The sequence below is a fragment of the Lepisosteus oculatus genome, unplaced genomic scaffold (genome assembly GCF_040954835.1).
Source record: "Lepisosteus oculatus isolate fLepOcu1 unplaced genomic scaffold, fLepOcu1.hap2 HAP2_SCAFFOLD_137, whole genome shotgun sequence".
Taxonomy (NCBI): Eukaryota; Metazoa; Chordata; class Actinopteri; order Semionotiformes; family Lepisosteidae; genus Lepisosteus; species Lepisosteus oculatus.
Genome location: NW_027167686.1, coordinates 183,696 through 204,656, shown reverse-complemented (window position 1 = coordinate 204,656; position 20,961 = coordinate 183,696). Strand labels below are relative to the sequence as shown.

General features: G+C 43.3%; 6 non-coding genes across 6 annotated transcripts; 1 reads left to right on the top strand and 5 right to left on the bottom strand.

The window, feature by feature from the left end:
* Window positions 1–108: 108 nt before the first annotated feature.
* Window positions 109–179, bottom strand: trnag-gcc (transfer RNA glycine (anticodon GCC)). Its single transcript has one exon. It is a non-coding gene; the product is annotated as a tRNA-Gly (tRNA).
* Window positions 180–392: 213 nt separating this feature from the next.
* trnas-aga (transfer RNA serine (anticodon AGA)) lies at window positions 393–474 on the bottom strand. Its single transcript has one exon. It is a non-coding gene; the product is annotated as a tRNA-Ser (tRNA).
* A 1,264-nt stretch (window positions 475–1,738) lies between these two features.
* On the bottom strand, window positions 1,739–1,812 carry trnai-aau (transfer RNA isoleucine (anticodon AAU)). Its single transcript has one exon. It is a non-coding gene; the product is annotated as a tRNA-Ile (tRNA).
* A 2,195-nt stretch (window positions 1,813–4,007) lies between these two features.
* trnai-aau (transfer RNA isoleucine (anticodon AAU)) lies at window positions 4,008–4,081 on the bottom strand. The gene has a single exon. It is a non-coding gene; the product is annotated as a tRNA-Ile (tRNA).
* Window positions 4,082–4,924: 843 nt separating this feature from the next.
* On the bottom strand, window positions 4,925–5,006 carry trnas-aga (transfer RNA serine (anticodon AGA)). The gene has a single exon. It is a non-coding gene; the product is annotated as a tRNA-Ser (tRNA).
* Window positions 5,007–20,325: 15,319 nt separating this feature from the next.
* trnas-gcu (transfer RNA serine (anticodon GCU)) lies at window positions 20,326–20,407 on the top strand. Its single transcript has one exon. It is a non-coding gene; the product is annotated as a tRNA-Ser (tRNA).
* The last annotated feature ends 554 nt before the right edge of the window (window positions 20,408–20,961 follow it).

The window sequence follows — 20,961 nt, the reverse complement described above, 5'->3', positions numbered from 1 at the left end:
CCTCATCCGGGTACTGACCTGGCTCACACCTGCTTAGCTTCAGTGGGTTTTTTGAGTTGCGAGTTGCAAGGGGATGCAAGTGATGGAGCCGCTTGCTGCAAAAGCCACTGCATTGGCCGGGAATCGAACCCGAGCCTCCCGCGTGGCAGGCGAGAATTCTACCACTGAACCACCAATGCTCAGTGCCAGGGCCTTCAAAAAAGACGCTTTTTTGGTGCTCTGTGCAAAACGCGTCGACATCTGCTTCCAGCTGCAAAATGCCATTCGCGGACGCTGAAGAACTTATTTCCAAGGCAGCGGGTACAAGCAATTGGGCGTTTTAAAACCACCAGGAACAGCAAAGAGGCGCGCTTCTTTGCTTGCGCCGAAACACACCGACTGGAGGCGGATAACGTAGTCGGCAGGATTCGAACCTGCGCGGGGAGACCCCAATGGATTTCTAGTCCATCGCCTTAACCACTCGGCCACGACTACAGCAAGCCCCGCTGCGTTCTTGCTACAATCTTACCTGGATCGCGAGGCGCCGGCGGAAGCCTATTTCAAAGTCGTTTTCCGTTTCAAAAAAACATTTCCAAAATACAAGCCTTGCAGACAGACACGCCTCAGAGGACTTAAGGGTGGCTTCATGTCGGAATGATAAAGTCTCCCCGTCCGGACATGAAAATGCCACTTTGTTACACACAAAAAAAGAATCAACAACAGAGAAATGCCCACAAGCATTTGAAAAGCCGCACCACGTCGCACTTGAAATAGCTCTTACATTAGTGGTAGACGCAGGAATCGCCTTTTTATTTACGCTCTTACCAACGCGATGGAAAGCAAAACAAAGCAAAGCAGAGCAAAACAAAACGAACAAACGAAAACCTTGCGTATAACGCCGTTACGTGCCCAAGCGGTATTGTACATCATCTTAGCACTGCACCCCGGGGCGTACGGTATATGGGAACGAGCACACGCCACGAATCGTCTCGAATCACTCCCTACAGCTGTAAGGCGCCTTGAAGCGTGCACCCCCAACATTCTTCTTTGCGCATGTGTGAAAGGTAAACTGTTGAACAAACTCTGAACCAGCTCTAAGGAAACTAATCCGATTAGACGTTACTTTGACTCATCTTTTTACGCTCAGTGCTGGATTGCTCAAACTCCAGCTAGGGTTAGGGTTAGCATTCCCACGCTACTTAGACACTTTGTTTACGCTCAGTGCTGGATTTTGGGAACTTCAGGATGAGTGGGAATTTTCTCCTATCTGTCAATTCTGTTTTGTTTTGGAGACTCTTGGCTGCCTATGTTGTACAGTGCAGCGTGAAGGAAACATTTTCCAAAACTGTGTCAGCTCAAAAGTTGTAAGAAAACCTCTCCAGCTGCTTTAACTCTCTTCATTTTTGTCATTTAATGTGACACTCGATGTATAACTGGAGCCTCACATATGCAAATGGTGAGGCTCCAGTTCGACACCCAGTTCGACACCACTTTACAGTATATGACAAAAGCATGGCAGACTGTGCCGGACCGGCAGATAACTTCCGCTTATTTTTACCATATTAAACATTGGAAATCCTCCCACTTGTATTTGTGACACTTGATTTTGGCTCCACCTAAGACACTCTTAAATCTTCAAACACTTTTCTCTTCTCCCGCAACACTCTTGTCTGTCGGCACTATGTGGCAGCGTTGCATGACAACCCCTCTCACCACGGAAAGGAACCTAACAGCTTTGGTAAGAGAGGAGAAAAGGACCTGGCCAGTACGGGGCTCGAACCCGTGACCTTGGCGTTATTAGCACCACGCTCGAACCAACTGAGCTAACCGGCCTCACAACAGTGCTCCTCTCTGTGCTGCAAAAAATCGAACTCAGGGAATTTCTTTTGTCCTCCTTTGAATAGAAAGCCGTGTAATTCAGTGTACGGGCTTTCTCGTGCAGTTTCATGGTTCTTGTAACCCAAATCCTACACTGGCCTGAAGTGCCCCCCCATTTCACAGCATTTTTCAGCTGATTTAAAATGTACCTAAAGGAGAAGCATTATTGAAGACCATCAATTACCAAGAGCTTTTGTCAAAGGTTTTGGTGGTCATTTTGAATGACCACAGAGCGCTGTGACCTCGGTTTTACGTCTCATCCAAAAGACAGCGCCCTTTTACAACACAGCATCTCCGTCACTATACTGGGGCATTGGGACCCGCACAGACCTCAGGGTGAGCGCCCCACCGCTGGCACCATTAACACCGCTTCCAGCTGGAAGCTTTGTTTTCCCCTGTAGCTCACCCTCATCCGGGTACTGACCTGGCTCACACCTGCTTAGCTTCAGTGGGTTTTTTGAGTTGCGAGTTGCAAGGGGATGCAAGTGATGGAGCCGCTCGCTGCAAAAGCCACTGCATTGGCCGGGAATCGAACCCGAGCCTCCGGCGTGGCAGGCGAGAATTCTACCACTGAACCACCAATGCTCAGTGCTTGGGCTTTCAAAAAAGACGCTTTTTTGGTGCTCTGTGCAAAACGCGTCGACATCTGCTTCCAGCTGCAAAATGCCATTCGCGGACGCTGAAGAACTTATTTCCAAGGCAGCGGGTACAAGCGATTGGGCGTTTTAAAACCACCAGGAACAGCAAAGAGGCACGCTTCTTTGCTTGCGCCGAAACACACCGACTGGAGGCGGATAACGCAGTCGGCAAGATTCGAACCTGCGCGGGGAGACCCCAATGGATTTCTAGTCCATCGCCTTAACCACTCGGCCACGACTTCAGCAAGCCCCACTGCCGCTGCGTTCTTGCTACAATCTTACCTGGATCGCGAGGCGCCGGCGGAAGCCTATTTCAAAGTCGTTCTCCGTTTCAAAAAAACATTTCCAAAATATAAGCCTTGCAGACAGACACGCCTCAGAGGACTTAAGGGTGGCTTCATGTCGGAATGATAAAGTCTCCCCGTCCGGACATGAAAATGCCACTTTGTTACACACAAAAAAAGAATCAACAACAGAGAAATGCCCACAAGCATTTGAAAAGCCGCACCACGTCGCACTTGAAATAGCTCTTACATTAGTGGTAGACGCAGGAATCGCCTTTTTATTTACGCTCTTACCAACGCGATGGAAAGCAAAACAAAGCAAAGCAGAGCAAAACAAAACGAACAAATGAAAACCTTGCGTATAACGCCGTTACGTGCCCAAGCGGTATTGTACATCATCCTAGCACTGCACCCCGGGGCGTACGGTATATGGGAACGAGCACACGCCACGAATCGTCTCGAATCACTCCCTACAGCTGTAAGGCGCCTTGAAGCGTGCACCCCCAACATTCTTCTTTGCGCATGTGTGAAAGGTAAACTCTTGAGCAGACTCTGAACCAGCTCTAAGGAAACTAATCCGATTAGACGTTACTTTGACTCATCTTTTTACGCTCAGTGCTGGATTGCTCAAACTCCAGCTAGGGTTAGGGTTAGCATTCCCACGCTACTTAGACACTTTGTTTACGCTCAGTGCTGGATTTTGGGAACTTCAGGACGAGTGGGAATTTTCTCCTATCTGTCAATTCTGTTTTGTTTTGGAGACTCTTGGCTGCCTATGTTGTACAGTGCAGCGTGAAGGAAACATTTTCCAAAACTGTGTCAGCTCAAAAGTTGTAAGAAAACCTCTCCAGCTGCTTTAACTCTCTTCATTTTTGTCATTTAATGTGACACTCGACGTATAACTGGAGCCTCACATATGCAAATGGTGAGGCTCCAGTTCGACACCCAGTTCGACACCACTTTACAGTATATGACAAAAGCATGGCAGACTGTGCCGGACCGGCAGATAACTTCCGCTTATTTTTACCATATTAAACATTGGAAATCCTCCCACTTGTATTTGTGACACTTGATTTTGGCTCCACCTAAGACACTCTTAAATCTTCAAACACTTTTCTCTTCTCCCGCAACACTCTTGTCTGTCGGCACTATGTGGCAGCGTTGCATGACAACCCCTCTCACCACGGAAAGGAACCTAACAGCTTTGGTAAGAGAGGAGAAAAGGACCTGGCCAGTACGGGGCTCGAACCCGTGACCTTGGCGTTATTAGTACCACGCTCGAACCAACTGAGCTAACCGGCCTCACAACAGCGCTCCTCTCTGTGCTGCAAAAAATCGAACTCAGGGAATTTCTTTTGTCCTCCTTTGAATAGAAAGCCGTGTAATTCAGTGTACGGGCTTTCTCGTGCAGTTTCATGGTTCTTGTAACCCAAATCCTACACTGGCCTGAAGTGCCCCCCCATTTCACAGCATTTTTCAGCTGATTTCAAATGTACCTAAAGGAGAAGCATTATTGAAGACCATCAATTACCAAGAGCTTTTGTCAAAGGTTTTGGTGGTCATTTTGAATGACCACAGAGCGCTGTGACCTCGGTTTTACATCTCATCCAAAAGACAGCGCCCTTTTACAACACAGCATCTCCGTCACTATACTGGGGCATTGGGACCCACACAGACCTCAGGGTGAGCGCCCCACCGCCGGCACCATTAACACCGCTTCCAGCTGGAAGCTTTGTTTTTCCCTGTAGCTCACCCTCATCCGGGTACTGACCTGGCTCACACCTGCTTAGCTTCAGTGGGTTTTTTGAGTTGCGAGTTGCAAGGGGATGCAAGTGATGGAGCCGCTCGCAGCAAAAGCCACTGCATTGGCCAGGAATCGAACCCGAGCCTCCCACGTGGCAGGCGAGAATTCTACCACTGAACCACCAATGCTCGGTGCCTGGGCCTTCAAAAAAGACGCTTTTTTGGTGCTCTGTGCAAAACGCGTCGACATCTGCTTCCAGCTGCAAAATGCCATTCGCGGACGCTGAAGAACTTATTTCCAAGGCAGCGGGTACAAGCGATTGGGCGTTTTAAAACCACCAGGAACAGCAAAGAGGCGCGCTTCTTTGCTTGCGCCGAAACACACCGACTGGAGGCGGATAACGTAGTCGGCAGGATTCGAACCTGCGCGGGGAGACCCCAATGGATTTCTAGTCCATCGCCTTAACCACTCGGCCACGACTACAGCAAGCCCCACTGCCGCTGCGTTCTTGCTACAATCTTACCTGGATCGCGAGGCGCCGGCGGAAGCCTATTTCAAAGTCGTTCTCCGTTTCAAACAAACATTTCCAAAATACAAGCCTTGCAGACAGACACGCCTCAGAGGACTTAAGGGTGGCTTCATGTCGGAATGATAAAGTCTCCCCGTCCGGACATGAAAATGCCACTTTGTTACACACAAAAAAAGAATCAACAACAGAGAAATGCCCACAAGCATTTGAAAAGCCGCACCACGTCGCACTTGAAATAGCTCTTACATTAGTGGTAGACGCAGGAATCGCCTTTTTATTTACGCTCTTACCAACGCGATGGAAAGCAAAACAAAGCAAAGCAGAGCAAAACAAAACGAACAAACGAAAACCTTGCGTATAACGCCGTTACGTGCCCAAGCGGTATTGTACATCATCCTAGCACTGCACCCCGGGGCGTACGGTATATGGGAACGAGCACACGCCACGAATCGTCTCGAATCACTCCCTACAGCTGTAAGGCGCCTTGAAGCGTGCACCCCCAACATTCTTCTTTGCGCATGTGTGAAAGGTAAACTCTTGAGCAGACTCTGAACCAGCTCTAAGGAAACTAATCCGATTAGACGTTACTTTGACTCATCCTTTAAGGGACCTTTGTTAATTGGAGAAATCAATGATTTCGAATGAATTCTGTATGCGTTAAAAGACAGCTATACACAGAAAACATGCAGGACACTGCTCATGATGTTTCCCGAGCCGAAACACAGTGCGTTTTTCCAAGCCATCTGACAAAGCCCGCCCACTGAAAACTGCAGCAGATCGTGTAAAGACGTTCAACTTTGTAACTACTGCACGCACAGGAAGCAGAATAAATTCCTCTTTTCAAACTGTCAAAGGTTTGCTTTGCGAACGCTGCAGGACATCGCACAATCTCTTTTGAACGGGGACAAACGATTTCTTATGAGGCGCACTAAGTACAGACGTTTAAAAAGCTCCACTCATGCCGACCATGCAGCATGAAGAAGCGCAACCTAACGTTTGCATTCCTAGCACTGTTGCAACCTAGCACTGTTGCATTCCGCGCATCAGTAGCTAAAAGAATATCATTTAAGGCTCTTGTTAATGCTGTTTCAGAAACCAGACTGAAATTTCTCAAGTATATTATTTGAATCCAGATACGATTGACGTTGGGCAACAACTATTCTCTCAAAACTTTTAGATTGAAATGGGACCTTTGAGACAGGCCTGTAGTTGTTAAGAACTTGTGGATCCAAATTTGACTTCTTAAGGAGCGGTCTAACAACCGCTACCTTAAATTGATCAGGTACAACGCCTGACGCAAGCGATGCATTCATCATACTAATTATAGGTCCTGCCAGTCCTTCGAGGGAATCTTTGACTAGCTGAGTGGGTATGGGATCTAGCGAACAGGTGGTTGACTTTGTCTTACGTCTGTGTCCATGAGTCCACCATAAGAAGAAATCTGAACAGAAATCTGAGTGGTGATCATGCGAGGTCACCACGGAGGAAACCACTGCTCTCCCCCCCAAAAAAACCACCACTGCCCCTCTCAAGTTTGCTAAAGACCACATGGATGTTCCACAGCAACTCCTGGAACAATGTTCTGTGGACAGACGTGACAAAAGTTGAACTTGTTGGTAAATGTGCACAGCGTTATGTTTGGAGATAACAAAACACTGCATACCAACTCCAAAACCTCATCCCACCTGGGAAGCATGGCGGAGGCTGTACGGCTTGCAATCATCGAGGGACCGATGAATTCCAACATGTATCAGGAAATTCTACAGCAGAATGTCAGGGTGTCTGCCTGTGATCTAAAACTCGAAAGACGCTGGGTCATGCAGCATGACAAAAACAAAGGAGTACATCAACAACAGAGTGGCTGAAACAGAAGAAATTCCATATTTTGGGATGGCCAAGTAAGAGTCCTGACCCCAATCCCATTGAAGTGCTGTGGCGTGATCTGAAGCAGGCCGTTCAGCGCAAGACATCCCAAAAATATACATGAACTGAAACAGTTTTGCATAGAGGAATAGGCCAAAATACTTCCTAACCGCTGCTCAGGTCTGACCAGCCGCTACAGAAAGTGGGGATTGAGGTTTTTGTCATAAAGGAGGTTCCACTAGCTCCTTAATATAAGGGTTCACATACTTTTTCCATCAATGACCTTGATTGTTTAAACCATTTGGTCAATAAAGAAACAGCAATGTCAAATGTTGGGCGTGTGTTGTTTGTGAAATCAGACTCTCTTTATTAATTATTATGACTTAGATAAAGATAAGATCACATGTTAGGAGCCATTCATGCAGAAATCCACATCATTCCAAAGGGCTGTTTACAAAAGTTTTTCTCCCAACTGTATGTGAGAGAAAAGCAGAGACGCTCACTGAGTAAGGTGGGGTTGTAGCTTTGCAAATCACAAGGACATTTGTACGCTCAAAATGGGACAGGAGCACCCCAGATGGGACTCAAACCCACAATCGCTGTTTTAGGAGGCCAGTGTCTTAGCCATTAGGCCACTGGGGCACACTGGGGAGGGTCAATCACGCTGATGAGAGCCAGTTTTTTTTTCCTTTGCTTTTTCAAAGGGATCCCCAAAATTAGGGAAGTTAGGCAGCAGAAGGTTTACTGTGACCTGAGAAGGACCGGCATCCAATCACGGTGGTACACACACACACGCTCTCACTCATCTGAGCTACACGGCTACCAAGATGATCTCAGGTGCGCCGAGCTGGTACGGAACATATTGAACTGATCGACGACGAATTGTCTCTCAGACAGGCTTTTCACCTCTGAGCTCCCTGACTGACAGTGATCAGCTAGGTAGTGAAACAGTCAGCTGCTTCTAAGCCTTAAACAGCTGCATCTCTGCGCTTCCACGGAGAGATGATTTGAAAGCCGAACATCGCCTATTGGGAACACCTTTCTATCACTAGTTTAAGAGACTCTTAAGGTCTTGCAGAGGTGCCTGTCTAATAGCATGTGCTTTGCAAGCTATAGGTGTTTAGGCTGAGGCAGAATGCCTGTTAACAAAATGTTTTTCTAAAGGGGCCTCGCACTCTTTTCCAAGCAATGGTCACCATCCCCACCGAGTGTCACAATGTAGTCATGTCCTAGGACATCACCTGTTAGTCTCCATTTGTCTGCCACCAACACTTTAGGTTACAGAGTCACAACCGCACCCCGGAGACCAGAGGAGCCATTGGCGTTCTGGCGGCGCAGATTGGGCTGAAGGTGGGACGCTTGAATCTCGCTGTTGGAGGCCGTCTGAAACTGACCCAAGCCTTTCCCTTGAATTAAATGTAAATAAGAAATGAACCCCAGATGCACATGGAATCAATCACGTGTTTCCTTTGAGCCGTTTCAGAGACTGCTCCAGAGTTTACCTTGCACAGATGCGCAAAGATTAATGATGGGGGTGCACGCTTCCAGGCGTCTTACAACTGTAGGGACTGTTTAGAGACAATTCGTAGATTGTTCTCATTTCCCTCTATTCCCCGTGTTGCAGTGGTAGGATGACGTAAATTCCTGCTTCGACACGTAACGGCATTATAATCAAGTGCAGGAGCTGAGGGCTTTAGTTTTGTTTCGTTTTCCATGGCGTTCGTAAGCGCGCAAATCAAAGGCAATTCCTGCGTCTAACACGAATGTAAATGCTTTGGAAAGTGCAGTGTGGTGCAGCTTGTAAAATCCTTTTCCACATTTGTGGTTTGTTGATGTTTTTTCTGTCTGCCAAAGTTGCATTTTGACATCCGGACTGGGGGACTTCATCATTTGAACGTGAAGCCAGCCTTAAACCCTCTGAGGCATGTCTGTCTGCCGGCACGAATCTTGTGAAAGGTATTTTTTTTTTAACGGAGAGCGACTTTAAAAAGGTTTCCGCAGCGACTTCGCACTCCGTGTTAGATTATAGGAGGAATGCGGCGGCAGCGAGCTCGCTTTTGTCATGGCCGAGTGGTTAAGGCGATGGACTCGAAATGCGTTGGGGCTTCCCCGCGCAGGTTCGGAACTTGCCGACTCCGGCGTCTGCCGCACGTCGCCTTGTGCCTGCGCGGCAAAGGCAACGTGCCGCTTCTCCTTTCCCGGTACTATGAAAATGCTAAATCGCTTGGACCCGCTGCCATGGAAAGCAGTTCTTCAGATTACCACACATTCTGCGTTCGCACCTCTGGTGCTCTACTTATGCCTTTGAAAACCTAATGAATAAAGCTGAAAGAACCGACACGATATGTAGGTGCTCGTAAAGCACGCATTAAAGAACTGTTAACAGCAAGGGTTTCAGTGGGTTAACTGAGGAGAAGGCGTGATCGCTAATTGTTGACTTTTTATTTGGTGTTAGAAACACTCTTACTGTGCATGATGTGCAACAAATGTAGCCACAGAAATTGCATCACGCTTTCATGTATGCTATTGCAGACACCAACGTTGCCTAGATAGAAAACCGAAATAGCCGTGGGTTTGCTTGTTGGTCTGAAGGATCTCTCTTCGAATCTCTATCATTTGTCAATGGAAGTAAAAGGCGCTGCAATCTCATACGTTCAGAATCAAACCCGCAGCTGTTGTTCGACTTTATTTCTTGACTAATTACAACTGAGTGTCGCATGAGCAGTTACGTAAACTTGTCTGGTATATTTGAACACAAATGCCGTTCTTCAATTAAAACTAACAGTACATTGTCAGGGACATTCAGTTCTATACAAACAAGAGACAGACAAGAGAATATTTCTACCTTTCATGTGGACTACGTGTTGACTTACTGATCGGAATAATTGAAAAGTTCGGGTTCATAGCCGATGCAGTGCGTGCTAATTAGAACAACAGCAACGCTGAGCTCTCAGCACCGTACTGAGCCCAGGTGTTTTTCTAAAGCTGTCAGGTGCAGTTCATTTACATGAAGGAAATCTCTTACTGGGTACGATTACAATACAGTAAGTAGCACAGGCTACTTAGGGAGTAGCCTGATGCGTTTAAAAACGACCCGAGCCAGGCAGAAGTCGAATCTACAATCTCCTGATCCGTAGTCAGACGTGTTATCCATTGCACCACTGACCCTGGTGCAACACTGCAGGACTGCAACCCGGTGAGCTCAGCACTGCAACTAGTAAAATACCCCCGGTCCATTCTTTTCCAAAAGTGAGAAACACCTGTTTTCTACATTTTGTCTGTTTTAAAACCATATCTCTTTAAACCAAACCAAGAGTTTGTCTTTTGCTCTGATATTCTGATTCATTTCGATTTCAAAGAAAAAAAAAACTACCTTCCAAAGCATCATAAAATTGTCCCTTCTTCCAGACTCTACTTCTCTCTTGTAGTAGTACAGCAGACCTTTCCAGGTGAGCAGATCACAGAGTCCGAAATGAGCTTCCTCCATCAAGCAAAGTACCTGAACATGACTCTGTCATCATAAAAGCGCCCCTGTAATAAAGAAATTCAATCTGAAATCAAGAGGGCAGTTGCCTACTGAAATACAAGAAGTCATCAATTTTAACCTAGCAACACATTAAAGGCTGCATCTATACAAGTACGATTCTAGAAATGCTCACCAGATTACGTTTTAAGAAGGAACTGCGCTTCAGGTTCTGCCGAGATCTTAACTCGGATGGCAGGATTCAGAGTCCGGAGTGCGGACTGATTGCGCACGGAGGGTCCATATACTGTGGATCCCTCAGTGATCTTCCGCGTGTTTAAACCGCCAGCGTGTGACTCCCCTGTCCCCGTGACCTCATTGCTCTGCTCTCTCCTCTGTGCAGCCGAGCCCGATTCACGGTAAAGTGAAAAAAAAATATGCCCTCAACGTGAGATTTACTCTGGAGCGAGGATAGATGTTACCTTTTTATCATTGAACAGGATGTATGTGATGTGGCGACTAGATTCAATTTTGTATCCTCTTTAAAAGATTAAGGACTGGGGTGAGCGTGATTTACCACCCTTTCAGCTAAGAACCCGACGTGCGCACCGTTTAAGCTGCATAGACTCGGTCGTTTAACTCTTCTCCATTAGCAGGGTTAAGGTTAAAGAAAAAAAACATTGCTGACTTCTTTTTTTTTTGCCAGCTGCTAGCAAGGTTTGTATTTCATGTTTTGCAAGTTGCATCCATTTTAAGAAAAACAAGTCGTGTTAAAGACAGGAAATGAATACTTGCATTTAATTAAGTCTAGCCATAGGCGGTTATCCACTGGGATTCAGACCCAGGGTCTCCTGTTTACTAGGCAGGCGCTTTAACCAACTAAGCCACAGCGCCCCGGGAGTGCTGTCCTTTTGCAGCCACTTGGACACACCACTCAGACACATCTGCATTCGGTGTGTGCTCCGCCTGCTCGCTGAGCAAGTTGCCACCTTTACATACAATAGCAACATCGACACCAAGAGAAAGGATGACAAATGGCTTTTATCTGGAACTTTTCATGTCCAAGGAGCTCAATGTGCTTTCTGTGTACAACAGGGCCACTGAACTCCACGCTGGCCACTGAACCACAGCAGTGGCTTGCTGGCTTGACATCTCCCAAGGAAAATGTTGAAATCGCATGTGGAACAGGAAAATGACCCTCGAGTACGAGGGAAAAAAAAGAAAAAGATCATCTGGAGCGCGCCAACCCAGTTGGGACAGCCCAGTTTTGTTGACGAGGTGGCCGAGTGGTTAAGGCGATGGATTGCTAGTCCATTGTGCTTTGCACGCATGGGTTCAAATCCCATCCTTGTTGGTTTCCATGTCTGTTTCCATTCTGTTTTTGATCCCTATTGCTCAATGCACAGTGAAAGCATTGCATACATGTGTCTGACAATGAGAAATGGGCCCCTGAGACAGTCATTTGCCTGTTTCACAAATGATCGTATTTTACTAGAGATTCTGTTTGGGATTCAGATGTGCATTCGGACAGCAATCCCTTTCAAGAAATGATACGTTCTGGATGAGGTCAAAGGTGCATCATTTGGACACTTTGTGGGCTTGAAATAAAAAGAAAATCATGTTCTATGGTACAAGATAAATACAAAACTTAAGCTTTTATTATAATTAGATTTGTTTATAAAGCATAAGCAATCATTTATTACATTAATATATGTAAAAATAACATTTTAGCATCATACGTTTAGTATATTTAGTCCCTAATGCTGAAAGAAATGATCATAGAACATGACTTCTAACCTTACCTGCTGTGTTTTTGATCCCTATTGCTCAATGCACAGTGAAAGCATTGCATACATGTGTCTGACAATGAGAAATGGGCCCCTGAGACAGTCATTTGCCTGTTTCACAAATGATCGTATTTTACTAGAGATTCTGTTTGGGATTCAGATGTGCATTCGGACAGCAATCCCTTTCAAGAAATGATACGTTCTGGATGAGGTCAAAGGTGCTGGAACACTGTATTTAGGATGTGTTTGCAGTTATTCTGTGTTTCTAGCTTCAACCCAGTGATATATATATATATGCTCACTGATTTTTTGGTACATGCCCAGGGCAATAATCATTATGAGGATTTATTTCCATATGTGCTAGAGGTAGTGTTGTGAAATTCTTCAACACACTGGATCGCAGGTTTAAACCTGCACTCTTACTCCTTAAATACCAACAAATGCAGATATGTAGCAATCATATTGTAGCGGACACTCATTTGCCTGTTTCACAAATGATCATATTTTACTAGAGATTCTGTTTGGGATACGGATGTGCATTCTGACAACAATCTCTTTCAAAAAATGATTTTACCTTATCGCAGCTTTGCCCCTCTTGCCTCTTTGGAAAATATCTCCATCTTGTGGTCGTTGTTGGTAATGTTTAGACAATATCTCCATCTTGTGGTCGTTGTTGGTAATGTCTAGACAATATCTCCATCATGTGGTCGTTGTTGGTAATGTCTTCTTATGCCCTTTTTTATTTCAATTCTTTATTAGTTGATTCTAGAATCTCTACAATAGAGCTGAAAATATCAGTTTTGTAGCAGACAATATGACATTAGTTATAGTCCAATTAAGACTTTATTACCCTGTTTGTAACATAACAAATTAAAATTGATTAAAACTAAGTTTGGAACACCAGGGAACATAAAAAATGATTTTTAGGAAAACCATGAGGTTCTCTGTGTCCGATGCCTGCAAGGGGAGAAAGCTAGAATCCTTTGCTTTTTCAAAATTTGAAAATAAACATCATATAACAACAGCTTTCATTCCTAGGAGTGAAAAATAACCATTTTTGAAGACATATTAGTTTCTAAAACACTACAATAAAGTTAAAAACATCCGTTTTATATTACTTTTAGTATTTTTAGTGAAATTAGTCATTTATTGCACTATTTTTAATATAATCTCTAATTAAAAGTGAATAGAATTAAGTTTGGAGCAACAAGGAACACAAAAAAAAAAAGATTTTAAGGAAAAAAATGATGTCTTCTGTGCCAGGTGCCTACAAGGGGAGAAAGCTAGAATCCTACCCAGGCTCCTGGAGTTCTGTCCTGGCTAAAGGAGGGTGAATCCATCCCCTTCAAAGCTCCATGAAAAAATGATCATTTAAAATTTGAAAAAAAAAACATCACATAACAACAGTTTTCATTCATAGGAGTGAAAAACAACCATTTTTGAAGACATATTAGTTTCTAAAACACTACAATAAAGTTGAAAACATCCGTTTTATATTACATTACTTTTTGTGAAATTAGTCATTGATTGCACTATTTTTAATAAAATCTCTAATTAAAAGTGATTAAAATTAAGTTTGGAACAACAAGGAACACACAAAAAAAAGATTTTAAGGAAAAAAAATATTGTCTTCTGTGCCAGGTGCCTGCAAGGGGAGAAAGCTAGAATCCTACCCAGGCTCCTGGAGCTCTGTCCTGGCTAAAGGAGGGTGAATCCATCCCATTCAAAGCTCCATGAAAAAATGATATTTTTAAATTTGAAAAAAAAAACATTATAGAACAACATCTCTTGGTCCACAGAGTGCAAAAATCCAACTTTGAAGAAAATCCATTGACTGATCCCCGAATCCTGAAGTTTCTTCGCATGATATCGGGCTTGCAACCACTTTCTGGAAAATTTTCAGCTCCATTGTAGAGATACTAGAATCAACTAATAGAGAATTAAAATAAAAAAGGGCATAAGAAGACATTACCAACAACGACCACAAGATGGAGATGTTGTCTAGACATTACCAACAACGACCACAAGATGGAGATATTGTCTAGACATTACCAACAACGACCACAAGATGGAGATATTTTCCAAAGAGGCAAGAAGGGCAAAGCTGCGATAAGGTAAAATCATTTTTTGAAAGAGATTGTTGTCAGAATGCACATCCGTATCCCAAACAGAATCTCTAGTAAAATATGATCATTTGTGAAACAGGCAAATGAGTGTCCGCTACAATATGATTGCTACATATCTGCATTTGTTGGTATTTAAGGAGTAAGAGTGCAGGGGGTTTAAACCTGCGATCCAGTGTGTTGAAGAATTTCACAACACTACCTCTAGCACATATGGAAATAAATCCTCATAATGATTATTGCCCTGGGCATGTACCAAAAAATCAGTGAGCATATACATATATCGCTGTGTTGAAGCTAGAGACACAGAATAAGTGCAAACACATCCTAAATACAGTGTTCCTGCACCTTGACCTCATCCAGAATGTATCGTTTTTTGAAAGCGATTGCTGTCAGAATGCACAACTGAATCCCAAACAGAATCTCTAGTCAAATATGATCATTTGTGAAACAGGCAAATGAGTCTCTCAGGTGCCCATTGCTCATTTTCAGACAAATTTATGCAATACTTTCACCATGCGTTGAGCAATAGGGATTAAAGATACCAGAGGTAAGGTTTAAAAGTGATTCTGAGGTGCAACACATCAGCGATACAGCTAGGCATCTGAAATGCGGGGTTTGAGAGCCCTTCAGGGAACACCGTACCCTAAAGGTACCAGAAGTCCACTAGTATAAGCATTAAGTCACTGTCACCCCTGTTACAATGTGATTGCTACATATCTTCATTTCCTTGGTTTTTAAGGAGTAAGAGTGCAGGGGGTCTAAATCTGCGATCCAGTGTGTTGAAGTATTTCACAACACTACCTGTAGCCCGTCTGGAAATAAATCCTCATTCTGATTATTGACCTGGGCATGTACCAATAAATCACTGAGTATATATATATATCACTGTGTTGAAGCTAGAGACCTGTATGTAATAATATGATGCTAAAATGTTATTTTCACATGTAAGAAAACCGGCTCAGGGACGCCAAATATGTAATGTTGCCATAGCAAAATTAAATGTAGGGGGTCTCTGAAGGCACCAGTTCTGTAGGGTTTGGGCATTTACTGAGACAATTATTAATTGTAGCAGTAAATCACAAAGTTGATTCTTTTGATGGCTTTAGAATCCAACCATGTGACATAACTCAAACAACGCGCACACACAGGTACTAATACACGAGGATACATTTATTAATACATAAAATATGCATGTAAACCTAACAGATCTTATCAAGAGGGTTATCAGAATACAAAAGATATATATTCAGTCAGTTACGAAGTGTTACACATATCAAGAGGACATACGTTCAGTATATCATTCATTAAGACCGTTTCGTTAATGAACTTGGTTATAACTTCTACATTAGATACTCAAACAAGTACATAACTCTTAGGAATTAAATTGATATCAACTGGTTGGGATAACAATTGAATTCTCGAGCTGTAATGCATTGAAGTTGAATACTCATCCAATCTTTGGGGATTCAGATCTTCCTGCGGGCACAAAGAAACAGTTGCAGGCTGTTGCTGTCCAATCCGCGCTCTCTGGCTCCGTGCCAGGCTGTGCTGTGCGGCTTGCGACGCTGCACTGCTGATGCTCACTGTTGGCTTTAACTAGCAAAGTTTGTGCACAGGAGAAAAGATGACTGTGGGTCCCAGCAAGTCAGGAAGAGGACCGGTTCGTTTCTGATGAAGAGCTAGTTCTGAATAGTGATTCAGCTGTCCACAGTTCCGACCTGTTCACAAGGCCTGCTGCTGGTGCTAACCTCGGGTGGATCCTCTGGTTATTCTCTGGCAACCTCCGCTCTAGACTCTTAGAACAAAGGAAAGTTCTGGCACTCGGACACACTGGCCGTTCCGTGGTTGTCCGGGCTGAGTCTCAGGATGGTCAGGAGGCGCGCTGCGAGAATGTCCTGCCCTTGGGAGCCTTCTGCTCCTGGGCCGTCCTGCCCTGGAATTCTCCTTTGAATTCCCTTTAGAATTGTCCACAGAACCCTCTGAATCCTCCCTTCTGAATCTTACTGAATCTCACAGGCTCTCTGTGTTGCCTGTTTTTACCTGGAGGAACTTCAGCTCATTGATTGGCTGAAAGTTCCATGGGCATCAGAGTCCCACGTGGGTTACTCGGCCCTACAAGTCCCTGATTGATTGATCAAGGTGAGATATGAGTCACTTAGTCCTGACACTTAGTAATGCAGTCCAGATGTCCAACTGGCACTCCCTAGACAGATAGGCGCCAATGGATGACCATTGATCATGATAGAAAGGCTTAGCTAAGTGCATCCCCCTTTGGGAGCTGTCCTAGGACCTTAAATCACCCTGCATGAATAGTCTCTCTGTGGCTGCACCACAGAGATGAACAGAGAAATGGGGCCTCATTTGGAAAGGCTCAGAACACTTAATTCTGCCTTATTAATAAGCCTCGCCGCTACACACATATATTAATGTAATAAATGATTGCTTATGCTTTATAAATAAATCTAATTAAAATAAAAGCTTAAGTTTTGTATTTATCTTGTACCATAGAACATGATTTTCTTTGTATTTCAAGCCCACAAAGTGTCCAAATGTTCTATGATCATTTCTTTCATCATTAGGGACTAAATATACCAAACGTATGATGCTAAAATCCTGAAAAAAGGATAGGCTCCATTTCGTCAGTAGATTGGAGTCCAAAACTGATTTGGGTCAATATACATTACCTTTGAAGATAAGGTACAGTCTACTGTAGGGAACCATCAACTTAGAAAGCATTGGCCTTCCCTGGGGGTCAGGTAGGTGCAAAAGATAAACCTTTATCCTATCTTTATCTTAAGATAAGTGTCCAAGCAGTATTTTTCCAAGTTTCACCAAGCTCATCATGTTGCCATAGTAGACAAAGTTCTATAAAATGTTAAATAACTTTAGAAAAAAGCATCTTGGTCTTTCAGTACTGTACAAGGTGAATTAAACTGTCCCTGGTAATAAAAAGTAATTAGAAGCATCCCAGAAACTTTATCTCTAGAAACATTAGCTGTTTTATATCATGTAATTTAGTGTGATGTTGTCAGAATTCAAGGACATTATCACACACAGAAATTGGTTCAGTTAAATCTAAAAAACACAGCTAAACATGGGTTTAAATGTAAAATAGAAGTCTTACCTCTTGTCAAAAGATTTAATTCAAGAAGCGATGTAATAAATGATTGCTTATGCTTTATAAACAAATCTAATTAAAATAAAAGCTTAAGTTTTGTATTTATCTTGTACCATATAACATGGTTTTCTTTGTATTTCAATCCCACAAAGTGTCCAAATGACGCACTACATGATATAAGGAAGATTATCACATGCATATCGGTATTATCTTTCTTACGAAAATGCATTCCTTTCATTACCTTTTACTTTTTAAAATGAACTCAAATTGTGTATAATGTAATAATTTAAGTAGAATAGATTCTAACAATATAATGATCCAGTGTGTTGCACTACTTCACTGCTTCACTGCTCTATGCCGTCTGGAAATAAATCCTCAGACTGCTCACTGCCCTGGGCTTGTACCAATAAATTACAGGAGCACGTCTATATATCACTGCGTTGAAGCAGAAGACACACAATCACTGCAAACACATCCTAAATACAGTGTTCCAACACCTTTGACCTCATCCAGAACGTATCATTTATTGAAAGGGATTGCTGTCAGAATGCACATCTGAATCCCAAACAGAATCTCTAGTAAAATACGATCATTTGTGAAACAGGCAAATGACTGTCTCAGGGGCCCATTCCTCATTGTCAGACATATGTATGCAATGCTTTCACCGTGCATTGAGCAATAGGGATTAAAAACACCGCAGGTAAGGTTAGATGTCATGTTCTATGATCATTTCTTTCAGCATTAGGAACTAAATATACTAAACGTATGATACTAAAATGTTATTTTCACATATATTAATGTAATAAATGATTGCTTATGCTTTATAAATAAATCTAATTAAAATAAAAGCTTAAGTTTTGTATTTATCTTGTACCATAGAACAAGATTTTCTTTGTATTTCAAGCCCACAAAGTGTCCTTTGATCTCTATTCTGTGGTAATCCACAATGACCCCGTTCTTCAGGTGATTCATCATGTCCTCCCTCGTCTGTTGAGAGGCCATCCCGATCTCTTCTGCCGTGGCATGCTTCATACACGCTCTCTTGAAGTGAGCAGGAAGCTGATCAAAAGTATTCAGGCACATCTTGCACACCAGGGGAATCCTCGCGGGTTTCCTTTGAAAATAAATAATACCATCTGTGTATAGAAACAAGCTAAGACTGATTTCTTAAATTATCCTTAAAATTCTCTCTCATAGTTTGAGCATAATGATTTTATTGCATTTATATAAGAATTGCTCATTGCTCCAAAATAAATAATGGTTTCATAAAAAAGTGAACACTTACTTGGTCTCAGTCACAGACTTTCCAATAGAAGCCATTGTGGAGTTCAGCAACTGCAGGTCCTAGAAGTGGGGAAGGAATTTTAAAAGAGAAATTGAATTACAATGCAGAAGGAATGGCTGAGGGTTCACTGAAATATATAAATATACAAATTCCAAAGACTGAGTCCATATAGAAACAACTACTTTTCATTTTCAGTATAAGAAAAAAAAACATTATCTTCCAAAGCATCATAAAATTGTCCCTTCTTCCAGACTCTACTTCTCTCTTGTAGTAGTACAGCAGACCTTTCCAGGTGAGCAGATCACAGAGTCCGAAATAAGCTTCCTCCATCAAACAAAGTACCTGAACATGACTCTGTCTTCATAAAAGCGCCCCTGTAATAAAGAGATTAAATCCAAAATCAAGAGGGCAGTTGCCTACTGAAATACAAGAAGTCATCAATTTTAACCTAGCAACACATTAAAGGCTGCATCTATACAAGTGCGATTCTAGAAATGCTCACCAGATTACGTTTTAAGAAGGAACTGCACCTCAGGTTCCGCTGAGATCTTAACTCGGATGGCAGGATTCAGAGTCCGGAGTGCGGACTGATGGCGAACGGAGGGTCCACATACTGTGGATCCCTCAGTGATCTTCCGCGTATTCAAACCGCCAGCGTGTGACTCCCCTGTCCCTGTGACCTCATTGGTCTGCTCTCTCCTCTGTGCAGCCGAGCCCGACTCACGGTAAAGTGAAAAAAAAGATGCCCTCAACGTGAGATTTACTCTGGAGCGAGGATAGATGTTACCTTTTTATCATTGAATAGGATGTATGTGATGTGGCGACTAGGTTCAATTTTGTATCCTCTTTAAAAGATTAAGGACTGGGGTGAGCGTGATTTACCACCCTTTCAGCTAAGAACCCGACTTGCGCACCGTTTAAGCTGCATAGACTCGGTCGTTTAACTCTTCTCCATTAGCAGGGTTAAGGTTAAAGAAAAAAAAAATTGCTGACTTCTTTTTTTTTGCCAGCTGCTAGCGCTGATTAGCAAGGTTTGTATTTCATGTTTTGCAAGTTGCATCCATTTTAAGAAAAACAAGTCGTGTTAAAGACAGGAAATGAATACTTGCATTTAATTAAGTCTAGCCGTAGGCGGTTGTCCATAATGACCAGTTCTGTTCGAGAAGACAGAACAAAAAAAGGCACTGCTGGGATTCAGACCCAGGGGCTCCTGTTTACTAGACAGCCGCTTTAACCAACTAAGCCACAGTGCCCCGGGAGTGCTGTCCTTTTGCAGCCACTTGGACACACCACTCAGACACATCTGCATTCGGTGTGTGCTCCGCCTGCTCGCTGAGCAAGTTGCCACCTTTACATACAATAGCAACATCGACACCAAGAGAAAGGATGACAAATGGCTTTTATCTGGAACTTTTCATGTCCAAGGAGCTCAATGTGCTTTCTGTGTACAACAGGGCCACTGAACTCCACGCTGGCCACTGAACCACAGCAGTGGGTTGCTGGCTTCACATCTCCCAAGGAAAATGTTGAAATCGCATGTGGAACAGGAAAATGACCCTCGAGTACGAGGGAAAAAAAAGAAAAAGATCATCTGGAGCGCGCCAACCCAGTTGGGACAGCCCAGTTTTGTTAACGAGGTGGCCGAGTGGTTAAGGCGATGGATTGCTAATCCATTGTGCTTTGCACGCATGGGTTCAAATCCCATCCTCGTTGGTTTCCATGTCTGTTTCCATTCTGTTTTTTATCCCTATTGCTCAATGCACAGTGAAAGCATTGCATACATGTGTCTGACAATGAGAAATGGGCCCCTGAGACAGTCATTTGCCTGTTTCACAAATGATCGTATTTTACTAGAGATTCTGTTTGGGATTCAGATGTGCATTCGGACAGCAATCCCTTTCAAGAAATGATACGTTCTGGATGAGGTCAAAGGTGCATCATTTGGACACTTTGTGGGCTTGAAATACAAAGAAAATCATGTTCTATGGTACAAGATAAATACAAAACTTAAGCTTTTATTATAATTAGATTTGTTTATAAAGCATAAGCAATCATTTATTACATTAATATATGTAAAAATAACATTTTAGCATCATACATTTAGTATATTTAGTCCCTAATGCTGAAAGAAATGATCATAGAACATGACTTCTAACTCTACCTGCGGTGTTTTTGATCCCTATTGCTCAATGCACAGTGAAAGCATTGCATACATGTGTCTGACAATGAGAAATGGGCCCCTGAGACAGTCATTTGCCTGTTTCACA